This window comes from Sarcophilus harrisii, chromosome 3 (assembly GCF_902635505.1).
Source record: "Sarcophilus harrisii chromosome 3, mSarHar1.11, whole genome shotgun sequence".
NCBI classification, from domain to species: Eukaryota; Metazoa; Chordata; class Mammalia; order Dasyuromorphia; family Dasyuridae; genus Sarcophilus; species Sarcophilus harrisii.
The window spans coordinates 327,333,438-327,346,301 of NC_045428.1; the positions used below are offsets into that span (position 1 = coordinate 327,333,438).

Sequence of the window (12,864 nt, forward strand, 5' to 3'; positions counted from 1 at the left end):
GACACGTTATAGACCCGCCGCCTGCTGTCATGACTGACACAGACCTGGCGGGGAGCCCTGCCCCCGCTGACCCAGTCCCCAGCAAGTGCGATTTCTGCCCAGACTTTGGCGCGCGGAGCTCCGGAGAGGAGTTCGAAAAAAGGGAGGACTACATTGAGGCCGTCCGACAAATCGTTAGGGATTTTCGGAGTGTCCACGCAAGCGGGCAGGGAGGGAGGAATCACGTCCAGAAAGTGCGGGGCTCTGCGGAGAGAAGGCCCCCCCTTCGCTTGGGCAAGCCCACAACCCGTTTCAAAAGCTCTCCCAGCCAACCGCCTATAACCCGGAAACAAAAGGAGCTTCTGAAAACCGGAAGTGAAGGGCACCTTCCGCCAGCCTATGCCACGCCCGGAAGGAAGTAAGCGGTCGGACTCGTTTTCCTTGAACCTTCCCTTTCCTTCCCCGACTGTACCCTCTGTTCTTTCTTGTGATCATCGTCCTCTTACCCTAGCCTTCCCTCCGAATCTGGCGTTGGCTTTGCTTTTGTCTTTATTTATTCGCCTTGCATCACCACTCAGTTTCTTCGAGGAACCCTGTCTCCCCTACGGGTCCCCAAGAGGGTCACTATTTGTGTCGGATGAGAAGGCAAAAGAGGCCGGAGCCACACCCACCAATATAACTGATTTAGGCGCCAGCCTGGCGCATGCGCACCACGGCACTTCAGGAGCGGTCCTCATTTAAAAGCTCCTCTCTATGGTCGGACCCGGCCTTTGGTAAGGGAAAGGGAAAAAAGGAGAGGGGGAGGGGGTAAGTGGCGCGCCGGTCCTAGGCATCGCCGCGCATGCGTCCTGAACCTTTTATTTTTTACCCTGTACCAAGCTCCTTAACCTCATTGGGGTGGAGGAGGAGAGAAGAAACCAGCTTAGCCGCGGTAGCTCGTTCGCCACCGCCAAATAATGCAGTAAGATCCGTATTGGGGCTGATGAGATTGAAAGTAGCCTCCCCCTCCCCGCGGAACCCCCTCCCCCCTCCCTACGACCCGCAGCGGACCCCCGGGGTATGTGTGCGCGTGTTTGCTAAGTGCTCCCTCTTCAGCTGTCTGATGCACTTGGGGGTGGAGGGGAGGAACCCAGCCCTGGTGGTGGAAGATGGAAGAGAGCGAATGAGTGTGTATCTGATGGAGGGGTGGGTGTGGGTGCGTGGTGGTGGTGGGGACAGATTGCATTGTCTCGTTAATCGATATATTGCAGAGCTGCTGTACGGAGAGATGCTGAAGGGCGGCGGGGGGGCGGGGGCAGTGGGGAATAATCCCGCGAATTTTGTGGGATCTGTGGGGTGGCTTTGTGTTCCCCCCCTTCCTAGCACATATAGAACACCACCAGACCCTCCCACCCCGAGGAGCCTTCTCTGGGTGGAGAGAGGAGAGTCTGGATCATCCTCAATTTGAAATGAGCGCAAGATGAGGATGGGGGGGAGGGGGAGGGGAGAATACAACTCGGTGGAAGTGATGTGAAGAAAGACCCGGAGGGAAGTGTCGGGGAGGCTGGGTTGCTGTGAAACCGGACTAGACAAAGCGGTGGCTGGGGAGCAGTCCCGGCCAGGCAGGATGGGATGTGCCCCTTTCGTCTTTCGAACCCTTTATTATCCTTTTTCCCCCATAAGATCTTAATAAAACCCCGAAAACTGGAGAAGTGCTGCGCTGTTGCCTTCTCAACTTGTCTTTGTTATTCCTTGATATTTGCAGAACAGGTCTGAGATCATAATGCGATCATACATGATAGTCTTGCTTGGTACAATGGGACTAATTGAATTGTGCTCTTTCTTTTCTGAGCTGCTGGGACATGAATGAATTTTTTTCAATGACATACATGTACGTATGTGTATGTATATGTATGTCTTTTTTCTCCTTAAAATAAAACTTTGAGGGATAAATAAAATATGATCTCTGTAATAATTGGGCCAATGGGCCATTTGCATGAACTCAAATGACAGTAATTCTATTAGGCTTTTGGACCCTTTAAGCATTTCAAAAAATAATTTTTATTTTGTTTTATTTTCTATGGATTGTGGCAATGTGAGCTGCAAAGGCTATTCTTTGGAAATAGCCAAAAAATATTTTGAGTGCGCTATTATATGCAGATGTCACAGACCATTTCAAATTCAGGTTCCTTCCGAGTTTGACAGAGACCCTACACAAGATGCTTAATTGTTCTGTATCATAATTTCTTCATTATTAAAATGGAGCTTATCAATATATTCCAGTGACAGCAAAAAAAAAAAGGCAATTGATAAGAGTTTGTTGAATACATTACAGAATAATTGATGATGTCTAACATTTCCAAAAGAGGATCTAAATTTGGTAGGCTGTTATATATAATCCCTGTGATTGTGCCTCTTTAGCAGCTGTTTCTCAAACCTCAACTCCTGCAGTTTATTTTTTGTTGTTGACTAATGTAAGTGAAATAGATTTTTATACAAAAAAATATGTATGTTTATGTGTATGGAAGTAATAACTTGTGTAGGCACTTTTAGTAAAAACTTACATTTCTTCACTAATAATAAATTCAATTATACCCTTTTTTTGAAGTGGGGAGGTGGCAAATACTTCATCAGCTTGTTAGAATTGAAGTGGCAGATATAGTTTAGGTGGCTAAATTTACACAGTAAATTTATTTTAGTCAAGATTGAGAATCCAAGTCTCCTAGCATCATATTAGGAGTTACTAACCTCTTAACTCAAGTTTATGTAAATAGAGAGGCAGAATCAAAGTTTTTTGAATTAGTTGTATGTAAAAATCTGAAGCCATAGAACTTTATCTTTGATGCTTTAATAATTAATGGTTAAGTAAATAAGGAAGACATTATTAAGCCTAGAGTAGTTTTTGGTGTAAATTTTAATGTGTTTTCTATGTGGTAGTTTCATAGGAAGGTTAAAAAAAAAAAAAGATTTTTCCAAAAGAATAAATACTAAGATATTATTGACAAGGCTCAGATTTTGATAATTTGTTTTAGATTTAGGTTTTTAGTTAAGACTAACTGGATGATTTTAAATATGGCAATCACCAAGATTCAGTATGGTAAAATGAGAAAACATTGATCCTCAGTAATAACACCTTTTTAATTGTATGGCTCAATGAGTTCTCAGAGAGTTTGTAGTGAACAACTGTTGTTTAAATTCATAGTTTATAACTACACAGAAGAAATGTCATTAATATCAGAAATGACAAAATGGTTAGCCATTTAAAACAATTTAAATATAGGGCTCAGAGTTATTTATTAAAACTCTTGTGATAATTGTGAAATGGATTGTAAAGTTAAATTGGAATGAATCTTACCTCACAGAAGCTAACAGAAGAAATAAAACATGGAAAAATAACCAAAATATTTTCCATAAAATGGAAACAGGATCTTATTATTTCCTCAAATCTGCATTAAATATATAAACTGATTTCATATATGTGTCCATCTATTTGTTTAGCTATAGGTAACTTGTGAAAATGAATCATTCTTAGGTTAGTATCCCGAGGGCTTGAAAGGAATTTAGACCCATCCACAGGCAGTTCGATGTTTCATCTACATCTTTGAGAGATGACCATCCTACCTCTGTTTGAATACTTGTAGTGAAGAAAGAGGGCTTCCTATTTCCTGAAGCATTCCTATTATTGAATAGCCCTCATTGTTGAACCAAATAGTGTTTTTCTGAAAATGTTGCTCACTGATTTTAGTTTTTCTTTGAACTCATAATAACATAAAACATTTATTCTTGCTTCCGAGTAATAGGTCTTCAAATAGGTTGTTTTTCATCATTATCCTACTTAGTGGCTAGATTCTTAGTTCAGCAGAAAAGATCATGGTACAGTAGAAAATGCGTTAGTTTGGGAGTACAAAAACCTATGCCTAAATTCTGGTCTGACATTTGTTGTATGTGACCTTTTTCTAGTTCCTTGAGCCTCACTTTCCTTATTGATAAAAATAAAGGGATTGGATGATCTCCTTTTTGATAACCTTTCTCTGGAAAACTCTTTTTAAATGTCCTTTTTAAAAAAGTGGTACCAAAGTTAAAAATAACTTTAGAGTATAAGTTCATTAATTTCCTGTGATCTGGGATGAATGCTCTGTATTATTCCAATCAAAAAAAAAATCTTTATTGATAGTGGAAAGAGCTCTACTCTTATGAGTTAGGATAATTTGGTTCAAATATTTGCTGGAATAATGAGTCTGTCACTTAGCTTCTTAGAGCCCGTTTTCTTGTATGTAAAATTTTTATAATATTATGCTACTTGACTTATAGGACTGAAGGTGAAAGTGCCTTGTAAAAATAGCCTTATTGAAAGGTGAATAGCTATTAGCCAGATAAGATGAGTTGAGATACATAAGACCTATTAGGGCATTAATATGAACATTATGAATACCATATCATACTTTATATTAGTGTAGATCTTTATAGTTTTCAAACTATTTTGATATCTATTTACTAATATGATCCTTTTGTATACAAGGAGAGATGACACGTGTTATCTCCATTTCATAGATGAGGAAACTGGAGGCCCAAGTAGTTAAAAGACTTATTTAAGGTCACATGGCCAAGAAGTGGCAGAGTTTAGATTAAAAAGAGGTTTTCTGACTTTTCCACTGTTTTTTCTATATTATTTCCCTCAAAATGTAGCACAGAGTAGGTCCACAGCACGTTTTTAATAAGCTAAAACTGACAGTTTTTTTTTTTTTTTACTTAATGTGAATTACTGCCAATTCAGATCTCATTTTGTATTTCTTTTTTATAAAATTATGTATTTTAATTTATAATTGGATTCTCCTGTATTCCTTCTATTCCTTTGAAAGTCATCTCTAATAAGAAGTAATTTAAAAAAAAAAAAAGAAAACAAATTCCACAATATTGATCAGTTAAAAAAATCTGATGCTCCTTGTAGTTTCACATCTGTGCCCCCACCAATCTCCCTAACTTTACTTTGATATTTAATTTAAATGGTTTTGTGATTGTTGATGTTACCATTTACATTGTATCAGTTATACATGTTTTCTTGAGTTTGCTCATTTAGATTTACATTCATTTTATATCTGCTCTTCCAAATTTTTCCATGCTTGTATCCGTTGTATTCATTATTTCTTACAATTTAGTAATATTCCATTATATTCATGGACTACAATTTGCCTGTTGCCAAATTTATGGGCATTCACTTTGTTTCCAGTTCTTTCTTACTATAAAAATTGCTATTGTAAATATTTTGGCATTATGTGCAGCTTTTCTGTCATTGACCTTCTAAGGGTTTGTTCCTGGGATTGAATGTACAGGATTATTTGTTTTTTATTTTAAACTCAAGTTGCCTGGCTTTGTATTTATTATGTGAAATGTCATCTTGATTTAGATTTGAGAAGGGGAAAGTCTGCAGGACTAATCTACAGGTAGTTTGAGCTTAGCCTGCTATGTTTCCTTATGACATGTTGTATTTTGAAGTATCTCTTTTAAAGTTAGCAGATTTTGATTTATTGTGATGCTTCACTGACTCTTTTGCTTGGATCATTGACCTTGCATGTATAAATAGTGCTTAACAAATATTTTAATTGATTTTATGTAACTAATTAAATATTCAAATCTATAGTTATTTTAAGCATCAGGAATTAATGAAAGGCTTAAATTTTGTCAAATAATTGGACACTCACCTTGATTTCATATTTCATATGTTGAAAAGATACATTAAATTTCTAGACTAGCAGTTTTTCAACATTTATTGTACTAGACTAGCTCTGGATTGAGCTTCTTTATACGGTTTTCGTCTGTTATGAATCTGTTTAGCAGTCATGAAAACTGTCTCTCAGACGGGGTAACAAGGTCCTATTGTGGACAGAGTTTGGATTGTTTGGTATTCTTCCTAATGAAGAACAGTTGAATTCAGTATATAAACAGTAACCCTAGTCTTTTAAAGATGTTTGCCTGTATTAAAACCGCTCCTTTTCTGAAGTTCTCTCTGTTGAACTTTATCTTGTATTAGTAAAATAGACATTTCTGAAAGTTAATAAATGATGATAAAGTCCCCATATCAGAGTACAGCTATATTTAATTTTGTTCTCCCATCCTATCTCAAAGTTATCCCAAGGTGTAATGGGTAAAGTTTCATACACACACGTACATACATATATAAATATATATTAATACACATAATATATAAATGCAGCATAAAGTCTCCTGTTCCAGTGGTGCTTCTACTGTTTCCCTTATCCAGAGAACACATACCTCTTCTTCATTTTATTCCTTTGATTGCTTTAAAGCCCAGTTCAAGCCATCAGTTCTTCCCAAGTCTTCTATTACCACTTCAACTTTTTGTTCTGAATTTTCCTACTACTTAGTGTCCTAACTAAATGCATTTAGTACTTACTCTCTTGTATTGCTGTTAAAGTTTTTCAGTGTGTAATGTGGAAAGAATAGTAAATTTATTGAAGTTAGCACTGTGTGTTATATTTCTTTGTATCCCCTAGGGTTTAATGTGATACTGTAACATGTTTGAGAAATTAGTTTTTGAATGAGAAGTTAATTATGTATATAATCCATATTGGGAATGTTAGAAATGTTTATGAAACAATCATAAATGAGAGACCTCTTAAACAGTGTAGCATAACATTTCTTAGAATTTATTATACCGGCTTTTCCATGCCATGCGTCTAACTGATGGGTACTAAAAAATAATTTCTCCAATGTCATATAACTTGTGTCAGGTAGGATTTGAACCCACATTTTTCTTCTTCATCCCTTTATCACCAAACCACACTGCCTCTCAAAAAGTCCCAGCACTCCAATATAAAATTATTATTGAGAATTTGGTTGCTTGGAGATAACAGAAAATACTTTAAATGGTCATTTATTCAGTTCCTATAGATGTTTTCAAATATTTCCATATGGTATTCCTTCTAGTTGAGTAAGACTGAATAGTATGTCATCTAAATCGGGTTTTCTTATAGCCCAAAAAATTTTTATGTGACCTTAGATATATAGGTTTATAAAATTTGTATACAAATCAAATATTTGCCAATTATAAAATTTTGCATCCCCCATAATCAGTTATGAGACCCCATATGGGATTGTGACCCAGAGTTTAAAGAGATGAGGTCTAAATGATCAGATTTCATTCAGTTCCCTTGGGACACTATTTCACTGTCTACCAAAGTTCAAAAAAACAAATGCTCATTCTGCTAGTTAGTTGGCCAAATCTCCTTTTACTTGACTTATCATTCCAGTATTTGTTCATCAACAGTCAAAACATAGTTGAATTCCTTGGTGTTTGAACTCACAAGAACATTTTTAGGTAGTTGTATTATCGCCTGGATATTCATTACACCAGTACACCATATCACGGTAATATTGCTATGTTTTTTCCATTTAGCAGATCTATGTTTTATATGGCCTTTATATTTATAACTGGAAAAAAAAATCACTTCTTCTGTTCTGAAGGAAAAGACTTGGAACAAAGCATTTGAAATATATACATGGGCTAATTGGATTTTTGGACTTTAAATTGATGGTATATCCAGCTTTAGATAGTTGTTTACCTAGTAAAGTGATTGAACAGGAAGAAGATGGCTTTACTTTATTACTTTTCTTTTGAGGAGAAGATAATGGTAGGGCTAGAATAGAGAATTTCCCTTCTTTTAGTTTTAGCATTATTAATGCTGTCTCCTTCCTGCAGATTCAGGAGGACTCCATGTTTTTTTTAGAGGTCAGTTTTTTTAAAAATAGGTGTCATATTGCCCTTTATGGTCTTTATTTTAAGTAGGCTGATTTGGGTTTGAAGGTGAGGTAATTTGTGTTTGTAAGATAGATTTAGAAGGAACTTTGGAAGCCACCTAGTTTAACCCATTCATTACTAAAGTGCAGAGATATTAAATAATTTGCCCAAGATCACACAAGTAGTTATTCATTGGCAGAATTAGGATTCAAAAACTGTGGTCTTTTTGACTCCAAATTCACTAGACTCTTCCTATTGCACTATGTATCCCTCAGGCTGTAAGTATATTTGTAGTAATTGTCAAATACCGGACAAAACTTCTGGGTTGTTTGAATTGCAGTGCTGAAGTAAATCTGTTGAACGTGGAATCATTGATCCAGATGTGTTAGGGATCTGTGAGGTCATTTATTGAGAAATTAAGGGCCAAAGACGGTCAGTGATTTGCACATAGACATATAGTGTCCCAGTCAGGATTTGAACCCTGGATCTCTGGCTCAAAATCTAGCATCCTTTCCTTGTCCCATTTAGTACCTTTCTGTTTTCTGACTTTTGTCAAGATTTGGAATAGAATTTTGAAAGTGTTAGAGAAACACATGTAATGTTCCTTGACTGTAATTGCATGATTGTCATGTGCTTGTAGATTATGTTTAATAATATTTCTACAATAGCAGAATTTTCTACAGTAGTAGTTCATTGAGAAGTTTGTTCCCTTTCCTCCTTTTCCTTCTCTTCCTCTTCCCCCTCTCCTTCCTTGAATTTGTGCCTTGCTCCCAGTTAATATTTAATAAAGGTTGAATTGAAATAAAATGATTCTGTTGCTGAGAGGAGAAAAGAACAAAAGAGTGACCATCGTAAAGTTAGAATTTGTTACTTTTGTTAAGTCATCCAGTTGTATCTAATTCTTTGAGAATCCCAAGAATTATAGCATAGCAGTACTGTCTATGGAGTTTTCCCGGGAAAGATAGTAAAGTGGTTTGCTATTTCCTTTCCAGTGATTTAAGGAAAATGACTTAATAAGTCATAGCTAGCAAATGTCTGAGAATGCATTTGAACCCACATCTTTACTCTAGGCCTATCCCTCTAACCACTGAACCACCTAGCTGCCTCAGAGTAAGACTAGTGGTCTAAAGTTATTGGTGATTACAGATAAAAACCCTTAAATAAATCTATTTCTTGGGGCTTGCTGTGTGTTTGAAGTCTTCCAGTAATTGATTAATAAGAGTTTGAGCAGATCACTTGGAGAGAAATGTGTAAAATTAGGTTTTTTTAGAATTTGGATTATTTTGTATCTCCCACTTTTAAATGACTTTTGGTCATTTGCTAAGATTCCAAATTCAATTCAAAATTTTTATAAGCTCCTGCTATTTGAAAGGCACTGGATTGAGAATAGAGAGAAAAAAAATACCTCACTTCTCACTTAGTTTATATTCTCTTACTCTGTTATTCTTGCCTTTGGGCTCCTGCATCTGTCTGACACATAGTATGCACTTATTAAACGCTTGTTGGTGAAGTCGGGTGGGGACAGAAGCTATAAGATCATTGGTAAGAGGGTACTAACTTGATAGTAATAATGTTTGAATTATATAATTTTAGTTATTTTCAAATTGATTGTCATCGATTGTAGATTGTTGATTTATAAAAATCTTGAATAAATGTACCTTTCCTCCTTTTATGTATTACTAGATCTAGTTATGTTGAAAAATGTATTTAAATATTTTATCTTTTTGTCATTAGTCATCTAGAGGTAAAAAGTAAAATGATAATAGAATCTCTGAATTGAAAAGAACTTCAGAGGTCATCAGGTCTGTTCCTTATCCAAAGTGTGAGCCCTATTGACAACATTTTGACAGAGGTCAGTTTACTTTTGAGGCAAGATCACTAATGATAGGAAACTCATAAGATAATACTTCCAATTCCAGGTCATTCTGACTTCTTCGTTTTTTTCTTTCAATATTATTTTTGGAACAGCTTATGGAATAGTAATAATTATACAGCATATTATACACTAATTATTGTTGCCTTTGTGTATATGTGTGTGTATGTATGTGTGAACAACCGACAGTTTTTAAGTCCTGAACTTCTATTAAAATTTGTCTTCCCATAATTTGCTTTCACTGGTCCTAGTTTTGCCTTCTGTGACCAAATAGAACAGGTTCAGTTCCTCTTCTACATGATAATCATTTCAGATATTTAAAGACAGCTGTTATAAATGTGCTCTGTCTCCCCACCCCAGCCTTCTCTAGGCTGACCGACTATTTCTTCTAACAGATCTTCTTGGTAGTATGATAGTTAGTAGCCCAACCCCTTAGCCTTCTGTTGCCCTGTAGCATGTTAATCTCTTAGGGGTGTAATACTTAGATCTAGACAAACCTCTTGCAGATACTCTTACTAGCAGTGAAACTGGGATAGTCACTCTGTGTATGCTATATATTTCTTCATCCATCATATTAACTCTTTTCATTTCCTTGTCAAATCATATCATTGAGTTGGCAGTCTGCTGGGTAAAGAGAGCAAATAGAGGAGGTATTAATATGCTAATAAAGTACTAGTCTGTCCCAGAGCTTTCTGATTTTAAATGGCAGCTGAGTATTAGTTGGGTAAAAACTGGCCATGCCCCCCAAGTCTTTAAAAAGCTAAGCTTGTCAAGCCAGAAGAGAGTTCGAGGCACAGTTGAGACACTTTGGAAGCAGGAACTCATTTCTCTATGGAAAAAGGCCCAGCACGAAGCAGATTCCAGGAATGTTACCTCTGGCATTAGGACTGAGCAAACTATTCAAGGGAGAACTAGTCTGACCTGCAGAGAGGAACAGACCCAGGGTAAGGTAGCTAACAGGAATTTGAGAAGCGTGAATTGCTTTGACTCTGTGTGTTCTCTGTATGTGTCTCACTACAATTGTAAATGTTTATGCCTATTCTTCCCACTTGTACTTTGGGTATTTGTGAAAGGTAGATCCTAAGTTTATGGGAGGCATATTTGCTCACAAGTACTTTATCAATTTGGTAATAACTTCCTATTCAAGTTAATTATCTCCACTGTCCGTTAAGGTAAAATCACTATTGAGAAATTCTCAAGTTGTAGTTTTAAGGGCTCACACCTGCCTTAGAACCTAAAGGTACCTTCTTCCTCTTCAAATTATAGTTGTGGGGGAGGATACTCCTACGGTTGTTAACTGGAGGATTTAAATTAACTGTTGAAGGGATGTGAGGAAACGGCCAGAAGAAGCCTCTGAGTTCATGTCTTATTCCCTCATTTTAGTTATGTGGAAACTGAAGTCCAGTAGCCAGGATTCAAACTCATGACTTCTGAGTGGAGTGAATGCTTTTCCCATTGTGATACACTGTCCTTCCAAGTAACTTGGTCAGTAAATAAGATTATTCTGGCCTGGCCTGGCCTGTTACTGTTTCTCTAGTTATTAAGAATTTAGAACATTCCAAATATGGTGCTCAGTAGCTCTTTGTTCTTCCTTTGAAAAGCATCAATTTGACACTGACTCTTGTAAATTTGAATCAAGCTCATGCATTTTTTAGAAATAAGACCTTTATCAGAGAAATTTGGTGCAAGAATTTCTTCTTAGTTACCTGTTTGCCACGTAATTTTGGCTTCATTGCTTCTGCTTTTGCAAAACCTTAAAAAAAAAAAATTGGCCCTTTTTTCTGTGATCCTGTCTTTTGCATTAATTTAAAAATCTACTTGTTATTATCATTTAGATATTTGGATTATTTGGATATTATCATTTATTAGGCTAATTGTTAAAATGGGGAAAAGAAATGAAAGCGTTATGTCATTCCTCTGGTGCAGAATACAGCACCCTTATTGGATTAATGTGAGTCATTATTTAAATGTTATCTGTGGATTCTTCATTAATGTGCTATTTCTAGAAAAGTCTATTTAGGAATCTGAGTTTTAAACTTTGTTTCCTTACAGTGTGAAACCTAATATACAATTAAGGCTCTAATCTAGGTCACCCTCTGGAATTTTGTTAGAGGTCACTAAAAATGTAAGCCAGAATGTAATTTAACTAACAACAGTTTCATGTTGCAATTGATCTCTAGCAGCATAGTAGGGTGTTTTGTTTTGTTTTGTTTTGTTTTGTTTTTAGTACCATTGGTGAGGATTAAAAGAATATTTGCCTCTAACTTTTGAATGACGAATCAGATAGAAATACATGCACTCTGTGTTTTAGATTTTTGTTCAGATTTTAATTCATCTAAAAACCTTCATTTCTCTCCCATTTTGGTTCATATTGCCTTAGAAAGATTTACAAGTTAAATACAATAGTAAGCTGATTGAAAAACAAATGAACCTCTAATTTTTGCTTTTCCCATTCTTTTACTTCTAGTTCCTCTTTTGATTTTCTATAAAAATGATTTATCTTTAGTAAGGACAACTAAGGGGTTCAGATACATCTCTGACTCTTTACAGTCTCAGTCAACATTTTGTGGCTTCACTCTGAGGCTGCCTATGCCAGGAATAAAGGACAACAATAAACTTGGAGGGTGTTGAGTGAGCAGCTAAGTAGCCTAGCAACTAGGAGCTTGCATTTTAACATTGGGCCACACCCAAAGCAAGACCCTGACCAAGGATATCCTTAATCTTCTGTTCCTATATTCTTATTAATACATATATAAAAATAATATTCTTTACGCACGTGTGCGCCCACACACACGCACACATGATTAAGCGAAACAGCTAGATGGTAGAGTGTAAGGCCTAAAGTCAATAAGAGTCATCTTCCTGAATTCGAATCTGGCTTCAGACACTACCTGTGTGATCCTGAGCAAGATACTTAATCCTATTTGTCTCAGTTTACTTATTTGAAGGAAATAGCAAACCATTCTACTATCTCTGCCAAGAAAACCCCATGTGGGGTCACAAAAAGTTATACATGACTGAAATGATTGAAAAACAAAGCTTTTATACTAGATCTGTTCTGAGCTTTTTATCATTCAGGTCTTAAGTATTTTAAATCAGTTTCTTAATCTGAGGTCCCTGAATTTGTTTTAAAAATACTTTGACAACTTATTTCTACATAGAAGTAGAGAAAACCAATTATACAATTGTTTTCCTTTAAAATCCTTTATTGATTTGTTTTGGGTTTTTTGCATTTAAAAACATTTTGAGAAGGAGAACCTTAGGCTTAAGGTTGCCA

General features: G+C 36.3%; 1 protein-coding gene across 47 annotated transcripts in view; it reads left to right on the top strand.

The window, feature by feature from the left end:
* The first annotated feature begins 390 nt into the window (after positions 1–390).
* The window catches only part of CLASP1 (cytoplasmic linker associated protein 1), a 319,850-nt gene continuing 307,376 nt past the window's right edge, over positions 391–12,864 (top strand). For 44 of the 47 annotated variants that reach the window (XM_031959887.1, XM_031959906.1, XM_031959896.1 and 41 more), the window contains exon 1: positions 391–752. The gene's annotated coding sequence lies outside the window, so the exon portion shown is untranslated. Of the gene's footprint in view, positions 753–803; positions 1,037–1,063; positions 1,146–12,864 lie in introns of those variants that run through there. The other 3 variants (XM_031959889.1, XM_031959890.1, XM_031959891.1) reach the window with 3 other exon arrangements.